This window comes from Scyliorhinus torazame, chromosome 6 (assembly GCF_047496885.1).
Source record: "Scyliorhinus torazame isolate Kashiwa2021f chromosome 6, sScyTor2.1, whole genome shotgun sequence".
Taxonomy (NCBI): Eukaryota; Metazoa; Chordata; class Chondrichthyes; order Carcharhiniformes; family Scyliorhinidae; genus Scyliorhinus; species Scyliorhinus torazame.
In genome coordinates this window covers 80,204,881-80,225,607 of record NC_092712.1, presented here as the reverse complement: position 1 = coordinate 80,225,607, position 20,727 = coordinate 80,204,881, and the positions used below count along the sequence as shown (strand labels likewise).

Genomic DNA, 20,727 nt, shown 5'->3' with positions numbered 1-20,727 from the left:
TAAACCTGTGCTGTCAGAATACTTGTCCAACATCCTATTACAACGTTGTGCATTTACATAGTAGCTGGGATTTTCCACCCCGCTGTGGCGGGTTCTGCCGTGGGAGACTCAACAGCCCAGCCAAAAATTAATTGACTTCCACCAGGACCGCTAGGAACCACTAGTGAGAGAAGCCATTTGGAAAGGAGCAAAGGAAGAGGCTCCAGGCAGCGAAAAAGATGCTGCGTACTGCCTCCATCCAGATTGTTGCGTTCTAGTGCGTTGCAATGATTGAGTCAGTGTACCAAAGACTGTCTAGTTCGTGACTAGTTAAGATTTATTAAATTACAATAACGTGGGTAGAAAACAATACTAATACTACTAACAAACTGTTAACTGTTAACAACTAGAATACAAGAGCTAAAACAAAACACGACTATCCGCGACGACTCCTCACCCTGACTCCCCAAGGTTGCAGTGTCATGTGGTGTAGTTCTACTGCCACATGCTGGTTGGAGGTCTAACATATTAACAGAAAGGGATCAGAGAAGCCCTAGAGAGTTAACAAGGCAGCAGAAGGGTGTTGACTCCGTGCTACAGGCTTGTGGGGCAAAGGTAGCTTTTTTGAGCAATGATGTTCTGCTTAGTGTGGCTGTGGAGCATGTCAGTTCGACGTTGATGGGTACTGCGCAACATGTCCCAGTCTCAGGTGGGGGCTGAGCTGAGGCACCCCAGAGCATGTCTTGGTCGCTGAGGACCATGTCCCAGATGCAGGCGGACATTGGTGAAGTACTGCAGAGCATGGCCTGATCATAGAGGGACGTCGCTGCGGGCGTCAAAGACATGTTGTGAGCAATGGGGATCTGCCAGAGCCGGATGTCATGGGGTAAACAGATCCCCTCCACCCAGATGCCCCATCTTCCAAAGCTGACCCCCAGGACCCTACGGCACCGAACAGTGGGAGGAATGCTAATGACCGACTCAGAGCCTCCCTATGGGGTGACGATGGCAGTCACCAGCTCTCCCGAGTGCTCCCCCTACGCGAAAACGATGCATCTTGGGGTCAGCTTGTGCAGCGGGGTGGCATGGCGTGGCATGCGGATAAAACTGGACCAATTCGGCCCGGATCCTCCGGCCCAGGCTCTCCACAAGCTGCTCGCCGAGGGCATCAAAGGCCACAGGATGCAGTAGGCAGCGCAGGCTGCCCCCACCTCTGATGTGCATCTTGGGGACACACCTAGACGTAGAGGTAGAGCACGGAGAACTAAGCAGATTGAGGATCATTGAGAGGGGACTGGGGGGCAGGGGAGCGGCAACATGGGAAGTTAGGGACAGTTGGGGGTCACAAACTGTACAACATTAAACCGCATTACACCCAAGACATGTGAAGCTTCCGTCACGTAATTCCGTACTGCGGGCTGGCCTACACCCCCTCCCCCAGTTGCCCTCTTCTCTGCCCCGTCCCCAGGCCCCTGGCACCAAGGTCCTGGATCTGCCGCCTACCCATCTCCAAGGCGTGTGATTGGTATGAGCGTGCACTCAGCAGACAGGCAGCAGTCAGACTATGGCATAGACTGAGGAGTACCAGAGCTCAGCTCACAGCGGGTTATCATCACCCTCCTGCTTTTTATATTGACCCGCTGACAGTGCCGCCACAGGCGTTACATCACCCTTGAGTGATGTAACACAGACCCTGGGAGGGTGGAACAGGGCGATGGGTGGGGATGGGGATGGGGAAGGCGGCGGAAAGTGGGTGGGAGAAAGGGAGTGGGGAGTATGAGGCAGACTGGGTGAATGGAGGGGGTACGGATGGGGTGGATGGTGGGTCAGATGGGAAGAGGGGGAGACATGATGGATAGAGTCATGTTCTATGAGAAGTGGGCAAGGATGAGGGCCAACCTGGTCCTCCAGGCATGTCGAACCCTTACCGCTACCGCATATGCTCCATCCTCCGGCTGCACCCACGTGTTCTCCTCGGACTTGTGCTCCATCCCCTCCTGGTCCGGCTCCTCGTCATCCTCCTCCTCTGATGTAGTCACATGTTCCTCCTCCTCCCCTCCCAGCACGTCGCCCCGCTGCTGTGCCAGGTTGTGGAGGGCACAGCAGACGACCACAAAGTGATCCTCTGGAGGGGTACTGCAGACCACCACAAAGCGGTGACCCTCCAGGGGATGCACTGCAGGGCACCACTAGAGCAGTCATGGCATCGGAACCGCATTTCGAGCAGTCCGGTGTACTGCTCAATGACAGCCCGGGTGGCCACATGGACCTCGTTATTTCGGGCCTCCGCATCGGTCACCGGCCTCCATACTGGCATCATTAGCCAGGAAGTAAGTGGGTACTCCTTATTTCCCAAGAGCCAAACCATCATCCTGGGGTGTCGCTCGAAGACTGCGGGGATCTCCAACTACACCAGGATGTAACTGCTGCGCACGCTCCCTGGGAAGCTTGCACACTGGTGCATGATCATAAGGTGTGGTTGCACAAATGTTGGACATTTAGGGAGTGTAACCCCTTCCTGTTAATGAGCGGCACTCCCGGACTGCCCTGTGCGCACAAGGCGACATTTGTGCCATCTATTACCCACTGTATCTGGGAAATCCCAGCGATAGCGGAGTATCGTGCTGCCCGGGCATTTTGATGGGCCTGGTCCAGACTAAAGTTAATGTCGTCAGCTGCCCAGACATACAGGGCATCTGTGACATCGCGGATGTAGTTGTGGGCTATAGCTTGGAAGATGCTGCACAAGTCCCCGCTCGAGCCCTGGGCTGTGGTGACCTTGACGGCCACCAGGAGCAGCTATCCTCCTCCTCCATGTGGTGCTAAGTCCGCAAGGACATGGCACCGGTGCCGCACCATCCTCTTGTGGAAGTGGAGCCTCCTGCGGCACATTCTGTCCGGCATCTCTTTGAAAAGTGCCTGTACACCTTGGGCCGTCACCAGCCTCCCCTTTCTGGTCCCATCCCGGCCTGGTGGGTGTGGGGTCCTCATGGTGTGGGGCAGAGCCCAGCACATGGGCTACTGCCTTGAGCCTCTGTCGACACAGCTGCTGCCGCCTTTTCCGACCACCTGCACTGTTAATGCCACCATGAGGGCAGCTTCCACCGGGTCCACGATATGATCCATAACGTAATATCTGTGAAGAATTGGAGAGGGTGAGAGACTGACAATAAATTACGGCTTCCACTCCGGCACTCGCGGGTCCCCCAGGCCTACCCACCCTCACATCCCCTGTCATCCCTCAGGGTGCCATCCAACACAGCCACAGGAGGGGCCCCTAGACACCGGACCCCAGACCCTGCACCCCAGGCACCTGCTGGAAGCATTACCTGGACCGGGCGCTGGTTAGTTCCCCGATCCACACACACATCCTCTGCTCACGGGGATGTCCACAGTGCTGAGGCCCAGCTCTTGGGTGTTTTGATGTTGCCTGCTGTCTCTGTGGTGTTGCTGCCTCCAGAGTTCAGGCAAGTGTCCACGCCTCACAGCCTGATTGGGATGCTAGGCAGTAACATTCGCCTGCAACATGGCACGTCTACCCACAGGAATCCACTCAGGAGCTGTGAATTGCTCACAATACTAGAATTGCCAATTGCCTATCGACAATAGCCTTCAGTTGTGCGGCCAGCGGTCGTCACGGTCAGCAGGAGTTAAAGTGACCATTACCATATTACCATGGACCAGGGGGGGGGGTGTTCAGTGCGATGGACAGGCAGCAGCCGGTGTTGCCCCCATTATGGGCATACACAATCTGGCGGGTGGCATGCCGGAACCGTAGGTGCTGGACCACTTGCCGCCTAGACCAGGGCCGACCCCCAGCCCAGGAGCATCCACCCACCGTTGGCGGCCCAACCCCCAACCAAATCACCCCCCCCCCCCGAGGTTTCCCCGACCACACCCAAGCACTGGGGCAGCGCCCCCAGTGCCCCCGGACTGACTGCCCAATTTTGAAGATGGCTCCTCACTGCCTTGGAACCCCACAGCAGCCATTGTGCTAGCTTAACGTTTTTAAATATGTGCACTAAATGGCACCCGCTTGACCGCTTGCTGGGAAGCCAGTTGGACCGCAGGAAGCCGTTCTATAGGGGGTCCTTCCTATCAATGGGATGCTGATTGGCCTTAATTGGTGATTATTTGTTTGTTGTCACGTCACAAAGGGTTCCAGATCGCGCCAAGAGGAGCGGACCAGTTAGATCGGAAGTCGATCAGCACTCATCGTGGTTCCCGATTTTGACCTCTCCCGTGATCTAACCAGCTCATTCAGATTCGCGGCCGGTGCAGAGCGGCCTTTACATCACGCCCATTAATTCTGAAATAGGCACTTCAAACTTTACATTATTTCATCTCAGCATGGGTACTGAGGTCTGTTAATGATGAATACTAGGTGAGTTTGCACAGTAGGTATAAGGTCAGAGGGTGGTGGGAAGAGGCATAGGTTGGCATGAGTTGGCATGGGTCTCTCCAAGGCTATAGGGGTGGGTGGGGAGCATAGTTTGGCATGGGGGTATGAGGGATCATTGAGGTGGGGGGAAATATGTTGGCATGGATGGTATGAGTGGCCATGGGGTGGGCAGTAGGCATGATGTGACATAGGTCGGCATGGATAGGCGTGAGGAGTCTAGGGGGAGCAAAGAGGTGGGGGTTAGGGGGCTGAACGGCTGTTTTATATTTTTCTGATTTTTAAAAAAGCTTAATAGAGTGCCAGGCACCAAGGCAGGCATTCAACCCAGCCGCCTAGCACCCAACATTCTCCATAACCATTCCAGGGCCACCTGTCCCAACTCCCATGGTACCCCAGAATGAAAATCTGACCTTCTAGGCCACTTTCTCTAGAGTTAGGTTTGTGGAGTCAGGAAATATCCTACCTCTGCACTCCGAACCAAAGAGGAAAATTCCAGGCCCTACATGTCATTCCAAATGAAATCCAAATCAAAAACGAAAACCAATCATGAAGACCAAGCCAAGCGCGCACAGTTAAGTGTAGCCCCTGGATGGTAAGGGATGTGGCCGGTTAGATCTCTGGCACTGCCTCCTGGCAGAGAAAAAGAGGAAGTAAGAGAAATTAACTGCCTTTGATGTGGTCCAAGAGGTGTCAATCATAGCCAAATGTTTATAAACATTGCAATTAGTTTCACAACTGAGTACTTGAAATCCATTCAAGTGTGAAAGGAAATGAAATTAAACAATTCAGGCAGCTGGCTATGTGCAAGCTGTCAATCACAGCCTCGGAAAAACAATTCCCATTGATGTAAATGAAAGCCTTCCAGATCAAAAATCTGAAGGGGTTTGAACCCAAGATTGGTGTTTGTTTCCTCGGAATTTACAAGTTCTGCTTCCTCTGCCTGAGCCAGCAGACTTATTGCATAGGTGAGTTTTAAAGTAGTGTTTTTTTTCACTGTTCCTGTCTGAACTGCTCTCTAGCTTCCAGGCAGGTGTATCAGTAATGGGGAGTCCCTTGTGGAGGCCTCTCATATGATGGGGGTGGGGTTTCTGGTTGGGGTCTCTCTTATGGGTGGCTCTGTGGTTGGGTCTATGTAATAGGGTGTTTCTGGTCGGGGATCTCTCTTATGCGGGTCTCTGGTGGGGATCTCTCTTATGGGGGTTTCTGGTAGGGGTCGCCATAATGGGGGGTCTCTGGTAGAGGTCTCTCTTTGGGAGCTCCAGTGGGTCTCTGTAATGAGGCATTTCTGGTGAGGAATCTCTGGTAGGGATTTATTTTATGGGGGTTTCTGTCATTTGGGGGTCTCTCTTATGGGGGTCCCTGGTGTGGGTCTCTGTAATGCGGGGGTCTCTGTAACGGAGGGTCTCTGGTGGGGAGGTCTGGTGGGGTGGTATGGTGGGGGTGGTATGGGAAGGATTTGCATTGTGGGGGTGGGGGGGGGGGGGGGAGCTCTAATGGACTTCACGGGTGACTCCTTTAAAGAGTTACCCCTTGGCCCACCGTGAGGTCCATTGCACCAGGGCCACACTGGGAAATACCTGCACCAATTCTCACCCACGTGAATCCCGGCCCAGAGGACCGCAACTTCACGCAGGCTCCTGTTCAGCCCATTAATAGGATGAAACTGGGCCATTTTGACCTTTTTGCATCATCCCGCTGACGTGGGGCGTGAACCCCAATGCCAGTGGAGGATTGGAGCATCAGTGGGCTCCATTCCCATTTTGTAGACGATGCTGGATTCTCTTCCGCATCTGGAACTCCGCTACTGGCAGCCGGCGGCAGAGAATTCAGCCCTACAAGTAAATGGCAAAATAATTTAAGCACATATTGTGTGAGGCGGTGGATTTTGGTATGAGAAATAACAGACCCAATACTCTTTGGAAATGAAAAGTCCAAATGGAGTAGTGAGCAAAGGAGTCTAGGTGTACAGGTTCGTAAATCATTAAACATAGCAATGCAAAATAACAAGGCCATCGAAAATGTAAACTGAGTATGAGAGTTCATTTCCAGACAATGATAATTGAAACTCAGACTTATTATTTTAAATGTGGACATAACCTTGGCTAGACCACATTCTTCTTTCTATGCACAATTTTTGTTTTCCATTACAAAAGAATACAGAACATAGAACATAGAAAAATACAGCACAGAACAGGCCCTTCGGCCCACGATGCTGCGCCGAACCTTTGTCCTAGATTAATCATAGATTATCATTGAATTTACAGTGCAGAAGGAGGCCATTCGGCCCATTGAGTCTGCACCGGCTCTTCGAAAGAGAGCCCTACCCAAAGTCAACACCTCCACCCAACACTAAGAGCAATTTTGGACACTAAGGGCAATTTATCATGGCCAATCCACCTAACCTGCACATCTTTGGACTGTGGGAGGAAACCGGAGCACCCGGAGGAAACCCACGCAGACACGGGGAGGATGTGCAGACTCCGCACAGACAGTGACCCAAGCCGGAATTGAACCTGGGAACCTGGAGCTGTGAAGCAATTGTGCTATCCACAATGCTACCGTGCTGCCCTTAAGAACAAATAAATCTACACTATATCATTTTACCGTAATCCATGTACCTATCCAATAGCTGCTTGAAGGTCCCTAATGTTTCCGACTCAACTACTTCCACAGGCAGTGCATTCCATGCCCCCACTACTCTCTGGGTAAAGAACCTACCTCTGACATCCCCCCTATATCTTCCACCATTCACCTTAAATTTATGTCCCCTTGTAATGGTTTGTTCCACCCGGGGAAAAAGTCTCTGACTGTCTACTCTATCTATTCCCCTGATCATCTTATAAACCTCTATCAAGTCGCCCCTCACCCTTCTCCGTTCTAATGAGAAAAGGCCTAGCACCCTCAACCTTTCCTCGTAAGACCTACTCTCCATTCCAGGCAACATCCTGGTAAATCACCTTTGCACCTTTTCCAAAGCTTCCACATCCTTCCTAAAATGAGACGACCAGAACTGTACACAGTACTCCAAATGTGGCCTTACCAAGGTTTTGTACAGCTGCATCATCACCTCACGGCTCTTAAATTCAATCCCTCTGTTAATGAACGCTAGCACACCGTAGGCCTTCTTCACAGCTCTATCCACTTGAGTGGCAATTAGAGAAAATGCATTAGGGAACTCCAGAACTGAGAATTTATGAGTCTCGGCTCGGAAAAACTGAACAGGTTGTTGTTCATTTGTCCAGAAAGCAAAAGGCTGAGGGGTCATGTAATTGAGGTATTTAAAGTTGTGAAGTAGATTTGATAGAATCAATCTAGAGAAGATGTTTCTGGCTGTGGGGGTGTCCAAAACCAGGGCCCAGAATTTTACTGAGTCAGGTTGACTCAGAAGCTCATTAAAGATGGCCGGCATGACCAAATTCCGGGATTCCTGCCGCCATTCGTGTTTCTGGCAATTTGTGCAAGCGGAGGACAAGGGTGCGGGCAGTCAGTTCACATATTACACTCCCATTTTAGCCAGCTCCATTGTGGCGGTGTGTAGTTCAACCCCTCCCCTCCCCTCCCACCGCCCACCACTCCCAACCACCACCTCCACTTCCCCTTCCCTCCTAACTTTAGTGGAGTTGGGCTCCTTCAGTGCAGGCGTGAATCATGAGGGAGCCCAAATAGGGAAGCAAAGGAAAATAACCACTTTCACCTGGAATTCTTTCATTGATAGGCCTTGAAATACAAAGAAATTTAAGTTTCAATATTTAGATGCTGCACTGTAAGTTCAACTCATTCTTTTACAGGTGTGGGCATTCATTGCCCATCCCTAATTGCCCTTGAGAAGGAGGTATTAAGTCACGTTCTTGAACTACGACAGTCCACATGCTGTAGACACACACAAACTGCTGTTAGGAAAGAAGTTCCATGATTTTGACCCAGCGATATTTTTGTGAGGGCCACGAAGAATCCAGCACGAGTTTTAAGGATACAAAGTAATAACATTTATTTACAATAACATATATATATAACAGCAGCAGCACTTCCCTTGCTGCACACACCTTCCTGCTGGTTCCTAAACTGGCCAGCTTTATTTATACTAGGAGTTTACTAATGATTTCTCCGCCCCCCTCATTGGGGAAGCTCATACTCCCACAGGATTGTGGGATTGTCATTAGTCCCCAGCCAATGGTAAGTAGGCAGGTTATAACATCCCTCCCCCCCAAAGTCCAAGGAATCCACCGAAGACCCTGGCGAAGGAGGGCGTCGGACTCGTTTTGCCGCAGGCCTGACACCATTTGCACGCGGCGCTGGATCAGGCGGCATGTAACGAGACGGAGACCGGAGCTTCCATGATGAACGGCGTAACGGTTGTACATCCACGGCCCGTGGACCCGAGGATTCCCCCTCTGATGCATCCTGTGTCTCCATCTCGGAGTCAGAGTATGCTGCCTCCGTCATGTCAGTGTCTCTATTTACATTCGGTTCTGTAACGACCTGCGCAGGCTTCGAATGAGGCACCAGTGGAAGATTGTGAGGACTACCTTCCCTTGTCTCTGGTCTCTGCGGCTGTAGAAATGAGCTCCGGGGGCGAGGAATCTTTTGAGGGGATAGTCTTTTGGACCGAACGTGGTCTACATGTTTGCGCTGGAGACGACCCTGGGCTTGCACCTGGTAAGATATAGGGCCTGTTTGGCGAAAAATTAAACCAGGAACCCACGGGGCACCACCAGCAAAATTCTGAACGAACACTGGGTCACCGGGCGCAAACTGCCGAATCGGCCGATGCCGAGAAAATCCCTGTCCCTGCCGTTCTTGTGTGCGGCGTACTTTTGCGCCAATGTCCGGGAAAACCATACTAAGGCGGGTGCGAAGTCTCCGGCCCATTAGGAGTTCTGCGGGAGCTACCCCAGTCACCGCATCGGGGGTGGTCCTATACGTAAACAAAAAGAGAGCCAGTCTCGTGTCCATTGATCCGGAAGACTGCTTCTTTAGGCCTCGTTTGAATATCTGCACTGCGCGCTCTGCCAACCCATTTGAAGCCGGATGGTAAGGGGCATATGCGGATATGGCATATGCCGTTCATCTTCGTGAACCTCGCAAACTCCTCACTCGTGAATGGAGTGCCGTTATCCGTGACCAGCACCTCGGGGAGGCCATGTGTACTAAACGACAAATACATCTTTTCAATTGTTGCGCAGGAGGTTGTCCCCTGCACCTTATGCACCTCTAGCCATTTAGACTGGGCGTCAATTAGTAGAAGGAACATGGATCCTTGAAAAGGGCCTGCGCAATCTGCATGCAAGCGTGCCCAAGGCCGCCCTGGCCATTCCCAGTGATGTAGGGGCGCGGCCGGCGGAAGCTTCTGATGCTCCTGGCAAATTGAGCAGTTTTGGGCCACCTTCTCAATGTCGGTGTCGAGGCCTGGCCACCAGACATAACTCCAGGCCAACATTTTCATTTTGGTCACACCTGGATGCCCATTGTGCAAGTCTGTTAGTATCAGCTCCTGGCCTTTTTCCGGGACAATCACACACGTCCCCCACAAGAGGATGCCGTCTTCCACGCTGAATTCTGACAGCTTGGAGGAAAATGCCGCAACTCGCCTGGGAGCTGTCTACGCTGCCCACCAGACAGGACTATGTGCCGAACCTTTGACAGGACTGGCTCCGTCTGGGTCCACTCACGGATCTGTGATGCCGTGACAGGCAAGGTGTCCATAAAATTTAGGGTTGCAACCACCTCACCGGTCGTGGGGGTCGACATGGGGCCGGTCGATAAAGGCAATCGGCTCAGTGCGTCGGCATTTGCTATCTGCGTACCTGGTTTGTGCTCCAGAGAATACTCATATGCAGCAAGCAACAAAGCCCAGCGCTGGATCCTTTCGGAAGCAATGGGCGGTATTGGCTTATCCTCTCTGAAAAGTCCCAGCAGAGGCTTATGATTAGTCACGATAGTGAAATGGCGGCCATACACGTACTGGTGGAAGCGTTTCACCGCCAAAACCACTGCCAGGCCCTCCTTCTCAATCTGCGCGTACTTTTTCTCCGCTGCAGTCAATGTGCGGGAGGCGAAAGCTATCGGTCGCTCGGCCCCGTTCTCCATCTTGTGGGACAGGACGGCCCCAGTACCAAAAGGGGATGCATCACATGTGACGAGCAAAGGCTTTCCCGGATCATAGTGGGTTAGTAACCCAGACAACGACAATTGTTGCTTTACCCGCCGGAAAGCGGTTTCTTGCGGCTGACCCCAGACCCAGGTGTGATTTTTCTTTCGCAGAAGGTGCAAAGGGGCCAGCATAGTTGCCAGATTGGGGAGGAACTTCCCGTAATAGTTCACGAGACCGAGAAAAGAACGAAGATGCAAAGTGTCAGTCGGGGCGGGGGCCTGTTGAATTGCACGCACCTTCTCTGCGACAGGGTGCAAACCTTCGCGGTCCACCCGATAACCTAGGTAGACTACTTCCTTTGCCTGAAATACGCACTTTGTGCTACGTAAACGGACTCCAGCTTCCGAAAGGCGTCTAAGGACAGCCTCCAGATTTTCCAAATGTTCCTGCTCTGATGTCCCTGTAATCAAAACGTCATCTAAGTAGACAGCAACACGTGGTAAACCTCTCAAAATGCCCTCCATAACACGTTGAAAAATTGCGCAGGCAGAGGATACTCCAAAGGGCAACCGTGTGTATTCATACTGGCTCCGGTGTGTATTAATCGTTACATATGGTCGGGAGGCAGGGTCCAGCTCCAACTGCAGGTATGCGTGACTCATATCTAATTTTGTGACAAGAGTCCACCTGCAAGCTTCGTGTAGAGATCCTCTATGCGAGGCATTGGATATCGGTCGAGTCGGGAAGCCGTATTCACTGTAAGTTTATAGTCGCCAAACAAGCAAACTGTGGCATCATTACAGGTACATTTGGTGCTGCCCAGTCAGCAAAACGGACGGGCCTGATAATACCCAAACTCTCCAAACAAGTGAGCTCCCCTTCTACCTTCTCGAGCAAGGCGTAAGGCACCGGGCGCGCCCGGAAATAGCGCGGCGTGGCTCCTGGTTCGACTTGGATATGGGCTACGGCCCCTTTTATTTTCCCCAAACCAGGCTGGAATACATCTGGGTATCATCCTAGCACCTCAGTCAACCCTTCAGAAACTGTTTGGAGGATGTGCTGCCATTGCAACCGCAAATGGCGCAACCAGTCCCAACCCAACAGGCTGGGCCCATGGCCGCGCACCACGATAAGTGGGAAACGCCCCTCCTGGCGTCCATAAACAACAGGGGTCATTGTAGTTCCTGCAATGTCCAGTGGTTCCCCCGTGTAGGTGGCCAACCTGGCCTGTGAGTCGGTTAATGTAAGGGTCTGTATACCCTGCTTGATGCGGTCGAATGTCCTCTGGGCGATCACGGAGACTGCTGCGCCAGTGTCCAACTCCATCTCAAGCGGGTGGCCATTGACCCGTACTGTCACCTTAATGGGGTCCACACGGGGAGTTGCCACACAATGCAACTGCAGGTAGTCGTCCTCCGTCTCCACGTCCTCAGGAGTAGTCGCCGCAGGTTCATCCACATGGAAGGTACGGCCCCTGGGCTGGTCCCAGTTACGGCCCCTGGGTTGGTCCCAGTTTCGGTCGGAACGACGGCGCCTCCGGCGCCCCCAGGACCGCCGTCCGCGACGGGGTCGGCGCCTACAAGTCTGACACGGACATGGCTCCTCATCCATTGGTTCTGGAGAAGGCTCACTTCGGGGAGGAATGTCCGACGGCCACTGGCGTCGGTCTGGACGTTGCCTCGCCCAAGGTACCGCAGGAGTGCGGGGGGACGTTTTCGGAAGGAAGGGGTTGCGCCCCAAGGCATGCACTTCCATTCCCTGTAGCTCCTACACTCCTCTTTCTGCGCTCTCTCGGGACAATACTATTTGAATGGCCTGTTGAAAGGTCAATGTTGGCTCAGCTAACAACTTTCTCTGGGTGGCCGCATTGTTAATACCGAAAACCAAACGGTCGCGTAACATTTCTGACAAGGTCTCACCATAGTCACAGTACTCCGCAATCCTGCGTAGCCTGGATAGAAAATCGGCAAGGGACTCTCCAGGGGTTCTCTCAGCGGTATTAAACCGGTAACGCTGGACTATCGTGGACGGGGTTGGGTTAAAATGTTGCCCCACTATATTCACAAGTTCATCAAACGTTTTGGTGTCCGGCGCAGCTGGGTATGTAAGGCTCCTAATCACCCCAAACGTATGCGGGCCGCAGGCGGCAAGCAATATGACCACCTGGCGCTCGTTTTCAGTGATATTGTTTGCCCGGAAATAGTAACGCACCCGTTGTGTGTACTGGTTCCAGCTTTCCAGCGCAGCATCAAAAACATCCAAACATCCGTACAGAGGCATGGTATAATAGAAAACAACTTCCAACCTGTATCCAACAAAAATCCAGGGAGGTGGCTTCAGCAGTGTAGACAGCTATTATTCCCATCTTCGTCGCCAGTTTTGTGAGGGCCACGAAGAATCCAGCACGAGTTTTAAGGATACAAAGTAATAACATTTATTTACAATAACATATATATATAACAGCAGCAGCAACTTCTCTTGCTGCACACTCCTTCCTGCTGGTTCCAAACTGGCCAGCTTTATTTATACTAGGAGTTTACTAATGGTTTCTCCGCCCCCCTCATTGGGGAAGCTCATACTCCCACAGGATTATGGGATTGTCATTAGTCCCCAGCCTATGGTAAGTAGGCAGGTTATAACAGATATTAAAGGAAAGGCGATGTATTTCCAAGTTGGAATGGTGTGTGGCTTGAAGGGGAACTTGGTGTTCCAATGCATCTGCTGCACTTGTCTTTCCAGGTGTGGGAGGTCATGGGTTTGCAAGGTACTGTCAAAGGAGTCTTGGTGAGTTGCTGCAGTGCATCACTGTGGAGGGAGTGGATTTTTAAGGTGGTGGGTGGCTGCCAATCAAACAGGTTGCTGTGACCTGGATGATGTCAAGCTTCTTGACTATTGTTGGAGATGCATTCATCCAGGCACATGGAGTATTCCATCACACTTGCACATTGTAGATTATGGACAGGCTTTGGGGAGTCAGGAGGTGAATTACTTACCACAGAATTCTCAGCCTCTGACCTGGGCGAAATTCTCCCCCAACGGCGCGATGTCCGCCGACTGGCGCCCAAAACGGCGCCAATCAGACGGGCATCGCGCCGTCCCAAAGGTACGGAATGCTCCGCATCTTTGGGGGCCGAGCCCCAACATTGAGGGGCTAGGCTGGCGCCGGAGGGATTTCCGCCCCGCCAGCTGGCGGAAACGGCGTTTGTTGCCCCGCCAGCTGGCGCGGAAATGACATCCCCGGGCGGCGCATGCTCGGGAGTGTCAGCAGCCGCTGACAGTTTCCCGCGCATGCACAGTGGGGAGAGTCTCTTCCGCCTCCGCCATGGTGGAGGCCGTTGCGGAGGCGGAAGGGAAAGAGTGCCCCCATGGCACAGGCCCGCCCGCGGACCGGTGGGCCCCGATCGCGGGCCAGGCCACCGTGGGTCACCCCCCGGGGTCAGATCGCCCCGCGCCCCCCCCCCCAGGACCCCGGAGCCCGCCCACGCCGCATTGTCCCGCCGGTAAATACCTACTTTAATTTACGCCGGCGGGACAGGCAATTTCTCGGCTGGACTTCGGCCCATCCGGGCCGGAGAATTGAGCGGGGGGGCCCGCCAACCGGCGCGGCCCGATTCCCGCCCCCGCCCAATTTCCGGTACCGGAGACTTCGGCAACCAGCGGGGGCGGGATTCACGGCGGCCAACGGCCATTCTCCGACCCGCTGGGGGGGTCGGGGAATGACTCCCCTGCTCTTGTAGCCACAGTATTTATATGGCTAGTTCAGTTAAGTTTCTGACCAATGGTAACCCCCTTGATGAAGGTGGTCATTTCTTTGCATATGTTTGGAGCGAATGTTCATTTGCATTTTTTTGTCCAGCCTGGATATTGTCCAGGTTTTGCTTTATATGGACAGGGACTGCTTCTGTATCTGAAGAGTCAGGAATGAACCTGAACATTGTGCAATCTTCAGCAAACATCCCTGTTCTGACCTTATGATTGAACTTAAGATTCTGACTGTATGAAGTAGCTGAAGATGGATGGGTCTAGGGCACTCCCCAGAGAAATTCCTGCAGCGTTATTCTGGGACTGAGATGATTGACTTTTAACAACCATAGCCAGCTTCCTTTATATTAGGAATGACTCCAACCTGTGGAGAATTTCTTCCCTTTAAGTAATGCTCAAAAAAGTGTCATGCTGCTGAAGCTTTACGTCTTGCACTCATCAGGTCAAATTCCCAAGAATACCAAATCTTAAAGGCAACACCAATTTATTCTGCCTGAGAAGAGAGTGTTGGGGGGAAAATGGACCCTGATTGGTAGAGGCATTGCCATGGTGAATGGACCAGGGAACAGTTAACTGCTGAGCTTTTGTTGAAATTCAAAACCAGGCTGGTCAATTCTGACTGGTTAAGGCATTGCCATTTGAATGAACTGGAGAATGACTGTCCCCCACGCATTTGTTTAGTTGAAAAATACGGAATAAACGCACATGTTCCTTTATTTGCAAAGAACAGAGCGTCGTGAGTGAATATATGGAGGGCGCCATCTACCGGACGTGTCCCGCTGGAATTGGAGCCGCGTCCCGCCAGAATTGGAGCCTGTAAATGCCAGGAGAGGCCTTGTCCAGGATTCCCGATGGTTGTTACACCTTGCGAGATCTAACTAGCCCAGTGTGTGGGACCCAGTCACGCACAGCTACGAGCCCACTTAACTGTGCTAATGCCAAATCTAACCGGCTCCAGGCATCTATTGGCCTCCTCAATGAGACCCCAGCCATGTGCCAATTAGTACTGGTCCACACGTGGATCAGGAAAAATGGTGCTTGGAGGGTCTCCCCCCACCCCCCACCCCAACCCCTGGCCATTAGAGGCCCGAGTGGTCAGGGACAGGGCAGGGTGGCACTCTGGCTCTCCCCATGGCACCCAGGCACCTTGGCACTGCCAAGGGGTCAGAGCCGGAGGGAGTCCATGCCCATGAAAGAAAGTATGAAGGTTGGGGGGTGAAGGGCTTGAATGAAGGGACCTCTGGAAGATTGGGGGAGATGAAGGATGGCGGTCCTGAAAGGTGGGGGCTCGAAAGGGGGCTTGGAAAGGCCTGAAAATGGGGGCCCTCAGCAACCCCATATTGGGATGACCTCACTTGGGGTGGGTGTGGGGGTGGGGTGGTAATGCCTATGTGTGTGGGGGTGACATTGCCCGTGGGTGTGGGGATGTGGGGAACCCTCAAGCTCACTTAGAGTTTGGGGCACCCTTTCAAATTGGTGGCCCGATCTCTGAGGAGCCGGTCTGGCCAGGAGTTCCAGCAAGTGGAGCTCCTCAGTGCACAAAACAGGGCTATGCGCGGCCTCAGCCACACGTTCCCCGCTGAGGCCCCCTATCTAACCCAGGTGACGTTTTATAGCGTTGTGTTTCTCGCTGCTCGAGCTACGGGTGAAGTCACAAGGGATCAGAGGTGAGCTGGCAAGATGGACACAGAACTGGCTCAGTCATAGAAGGCAGAGAGTAGCAATGGAAGGGTGCTTTTCTAATTGGAGGGCTGTGACTAGTGGTGTTCTGTAGGGATCAATGCTGGGACCTTTGCTGTTCGTAGGATATATAAATGATTTGGAGGAAAATGTAACTGGTCTGATTAATAAGTTTGCCGATAACACAAAGGTTAGTGGAATTGCAGATAGCAATGAGGACTGTCAGAGGATACAGCAGGATTTGGATAGTTTGGAGACTTGGGCGGAGAGATGGCAGATGGAGTTTAATCCGGACAAATGTGAGGTCATGAATTTTGGAAGGTCTAATACAGGTAGGGAATACAGGCAGTGAATGGTAGAACCATCAAGAGTATTGACAGTCAGAGAGGTCTAGGTGTACAGGTCCACAGGTCACTGAAAGGGGCAACACAGGTGGAGAAGGTAGTCAAAAAGACATACGGCATGCTTGCCTTCATTGGCCGGGGCATTGAGTATAAAAATTGGCACGTCATGTTGCAGCTGTATAGAACCTTAATTAGCCTACACTTGGAGTATAGTGTTCAATTCTGGTCGCCACACTACCAGAAGGATGTGGAGGCTTTAGAGAAGGCACAGAAGAGATTTACCAGGTTGTTGCCTGGTACGGACGGCATTAGCTATGAGGAGAGGTTGAACTTGGTTTGTTCTCACTGGAATGAAGGAGGTTGAGGGGCGACCTGATGGAGGGCTACAAAATTATGAGGGGCATAGACAGAGTGGATAGTCAGAGACTTTTTTCCAGGGTAGAGGGCTCAATTACTAGGGGGCATAGGTTTAAGGTACGAGGGGCAAGGTTTAGAGGAGATGTACGAGGCAAGTTTTTTTTACACAGAGGGTAGTAGGTGCCTGGAACTCGCTGTCGGGGGAAGTGGTGGAAGCAGGGATGATAGTGATGTTTAAGGGGCATCTTGACAAATACATGAATAGGAGGGAATAGAGGGATACGGACCCAGGAAGTATAGAAGATTTTGCCTCAGTTCAATTGCTCTGTTTTATTACCTTTGCTCTTGAGTTGCCAGGTATCTTTATGATACCGTCACGTGGTTCAAGTCCGAGTAATGATCAATAATCCAATACACCGATTAGTAAGGTTTAAATCAAAGCACATTTATTATACACAGTAATCGCTATTCATGCACAAATTCTACGTCTAAGCTACTTCTGCAACTAACAGGCCTATACTTAACTTGGAACTGGCCCACCAGGTCAGGGAAACAAATGGCCTTTCGTTTGGGTTCTGAGTCTGCGGGATTCGAAGTTGGTACAGATTGGTAGCTAGGAGCGCCTATCTCGTAGCGAGCGTTAAATTAAACGTACGAGTTCGATCTTCACTACTCCGGTCACGGTCAATGTTGGTTCGTTGTTGCTGGGTGACCCGGGCAGGAAGAGGAGCTGCTGAAGAGTGAAGAGAGCGATTTGAACTTGGGGCTCAATTCTTATAGTCCCCAGGGGCTTCCCGCCTTTCGGGGCGGACCCTGTACCTGGTCCCAAGTGATTGGACTTTGTCCCATGTATGCAGATGGCTGTTGTTTTGTTATGCTGATGGTTGCTGGTATCGATATTGTCTGGCCTTTCCAGAGGTAAATACACAGCCAACCTGCAGCTGCTGGTTTTTGTCTTGTTGGCTGACTTTCCCATCAGCCTTTGCCATTCGCCATTTTAAATCGGGAGTTGGCCATTTTAAGTGGCTACACTATGCATACAAAACTAAAGAAAACAGTGCTTGGGAACTGAGAGCCATGACCTGAAGTGATTAAATTGGAAAAAAAACTTCAGCAGCTTCCACTTACGGAAAAAAAGCAGATACCTTCTCCTGGACTGCATTGACTCCATCTGGAGTAGCCTAGGAATACGCAAAGCTATCTGCTTTTGCAATTACAATAGGCTAAACAGCTAGAGTCATTATGATTGCTTGGCTGAATTTCAAAACCTACAAAACCACTTACCACTGCAAAGAGCTGTGTGGACAGTTTGTTGTCAGTTTTAAGAAGTCATTAAAGGATTATCTTTTTTAATGTGATTACTGAATAGGCATTTGTTTGGTTTTAAAACAGAATGATTGCTTGAGGGGAAATATTTTATTTTGGCTTCTTTGATTGACAGGTTTTTTCAGTATGATATGTTTGAGTGAGAGCTTTAATAGGTTTTTACAAGTTAGTCTTTTTCATAACCATTTCAAAGGCATAAAAAGACAGGGCTTCTGAGGTCTACTTATAGAACATTACAGCGCTGTACAGGCCCTTCGGCCCTCGATGTTGCGCCGACCTGTGAAACCACTCTAAAGCCCATAGTGGATATTATAGAATCATAGAATTTACAGTGCAGAAGGAGGCTATTCGGCCCATCGAGGATGCATCGGCTCTTGGAAAGAGCTCCCTATCTAAGCCCACACCCCCACCCGATACCTGTAACCCAGTAACCCCACCCAACCCAACCCAACCTTTTTGGACACTAAGGGCAATTTACCATGGCCAATCCACCTAACCTGCACATCTTTGGACTGTGGGAGGAAACCGGAGCACCCGGAGGAAACCCATGCAGACACGGGGAGAAAGTGCAAACTCTGCACAGACAGTGACCCAAGCCGGGAATCGAACCTGGAACACTGGAGCTGTGAAGCAACTTTGCTAACCACTATGCTACCTTGCCCCCCCCCCCCCCCCCCCCGCCCATATTGGTTATGGGGATACATGGGGGCGGGCATGGAGAGGAATATGGAGACTGCATGGTGTATCTGGGGGAATAGAGGGGGCATGAGGCTACAGGGGGCATCAAGGACATATGGGAGATATGAGGGAATGTGCAGGGCATGTGAGGTGAGTGGGGCTGAGGGTGTGAGGGCCTGAATTTCAACTGGCTGATGACTCAATAAATGAAGGCAGGAGTTCCAGCCTGCCGGTCGGTCTTGCCATCGTCCACCTGCATTGCTGCTTCGCACCTCTCTCTGGACCGGAGTCGGAAAGTTTCCCAACTCAATCTACCCACCTCTTCCGTGAAAATCTGGCTCCAAGGGTCATAAATGCAAGATTGTAACTAATAATCCAGTCAAAAAATGGTTGGCATATGGAACTTGCTACCACATCACGTAGGTGAGGTGAATATCATAGATTCATTAAAGGAGAAGGTCATTGTGGGAAAACAGGATATAGGGTTAGATAGAATAAGATGGGAAGAGGCTCATGTACAGCATAAACACAGGTAAAAACAAGTTACCTATTTTTTGTGTTGTAAATTCTATGTAATTCTGTGTATTGTTTAAGATTGGGAGTATCCAGGTGTTTAAAGATGCCTCCAGCAATATAGACTCAACATAAGCATTCATCCCAGTGGAATTCTATTGCAGGAAATAAAAACAGTTGGATCCTTATCCAGCCGACAGCACAATTCTAATCAGTTACTTATTTGATAAGATCCCAAGGTAAATAGAAATGAAAATAGACTTTGAGGGGAATCTAACCAGAGTTGTGCGAAGTGTCAGGTTCAGACAGAAAACCAGCATGTAACCTCCCAGGTGCACAGACCAGGAGCTGGATTCTCCGTCGCGAGTCTGCCCAGCTACAGCTGCGAGCGAGGGTGGAGAATTTGGCTGCGCTGTTCACTGGCAGCGAGAATGTCTACTCCCGTGGCTTGTCGATGGAATTTCCCATTGAGGCCACCGCACGCCATTGGCTGTGGTGCGCTGCTGGCGGAAAGCCAGCGAATCCCGCCCCAGTTTTCCCAAGGAACCGTGAGCCTCTTACACATAAAGAAAATGAGTGGTTGTGGTTTACACTGTCACTCTGCCAGGGTGGGCCTCATTAGGCCAGGAACTCGCTCCAAAGAGATCAGGGTACCGGGTATGGGACCACCCCCCCCCCCCCCCTCCATCGACAAGCCTCGTCGGCATACCCAACCCCCTCCCCTGCCCCCCCACCTTTCTGTGGTGAGTTTAATTGCTGTTCATGTGCAAATACAACAACTTTATAAAAGATGAACAAGATAACTTGCGGTTCCCAAAAACCTACATTTATTCTAAATTGAAGTACTTCATGTTTAGGAAACACCGAGCCATGATACAGCTGTTCCATGCAGGCAGATGCAACAGATTCTCCATTATAATGCCAAATGCTGAATGTGTGGGGACTAAACCACAGCAATAAATGTTTTTTCTTTGGCTATTACATCAGGGGGAGGTGGATAAACACTTAAGGGAGAAATGAAAATGAGGATATTTTGATGGTTAGCTGAAGAAGGGTGGAGGGAGACTCATGTGGAGCATGCGTTGAATGGCCTGTTCCTGTGTTTTATCTCTGATTGAAGATACAGCATTCTAGATACTGGGTATTAATGACATTTACTGATCCAAGAGAGAAGAAAGAAACATTTTGACATACTATCTTTCATGACGTAGGTTCGTCCCAAAGTTCTTTGCGGCCAATGACATACTTTTGAATTGTGGTCACTATTGAAATGTTGGAAAGAGGAGAGCCAAATTTGACACAACAAATGCCCACAACCAGCAATTCAATAAGAAATGGCTAAAAGTCTGCTTTAGCAATGTTGGTTGAGTGGTACATATTGGCCAGAACATCAGGGAAGACTCACCTGCTTGTCTTGAGCACCATAAAATCTTTAACATGCCTCGGAGAGATTGTAGCGATGTCACCTCTAAGACTGGAGTATTCCCTCATTAGTGGATGGAATGTCAGAGTTGATCAGGAGCTCAAGGCTCAATAATCCACAACCTCCTGACTCGAAAGTTGAGAGTGGTGTCACTGAGCCACGGTTGACACCT

The 20,727-nt window shown here is 51.2% G+C and overlaps 1 protein-coding gene and 1 long non-coding RNA gene across 6 annotated transcripts in view; one reads left to right on the top strand and one right to left on the bottom strand.

Annotated features, from left to right (window-relative positions):
- Positions 1 to 20,727, top strand: part of jcada (junctional cadherin 5 associated a) — a 483,762-nt gene that overhangs the window by 277,396 nt on the left and 185,639 nt on the right. The window lies entirely within an intron of this gene.
- The window catches only part of LOC140424857 (uncharacterized), a 128,669-nt gene that overhangs the window by 55,163 nt on the left and 52,779 nt on the right, over positions 1 to 20,727 (bottom strand). The window contains exon 2 of the long non-coding RNA XR_011947710.1: positions 20,538 to 20,725. This is a non-coding gene — a long non-coding RNA (uncharacterized lncRNA). The remainder of the gene's footprint in view (positions 1 to 20,537; positions 20,726 to 20,727) is intronic.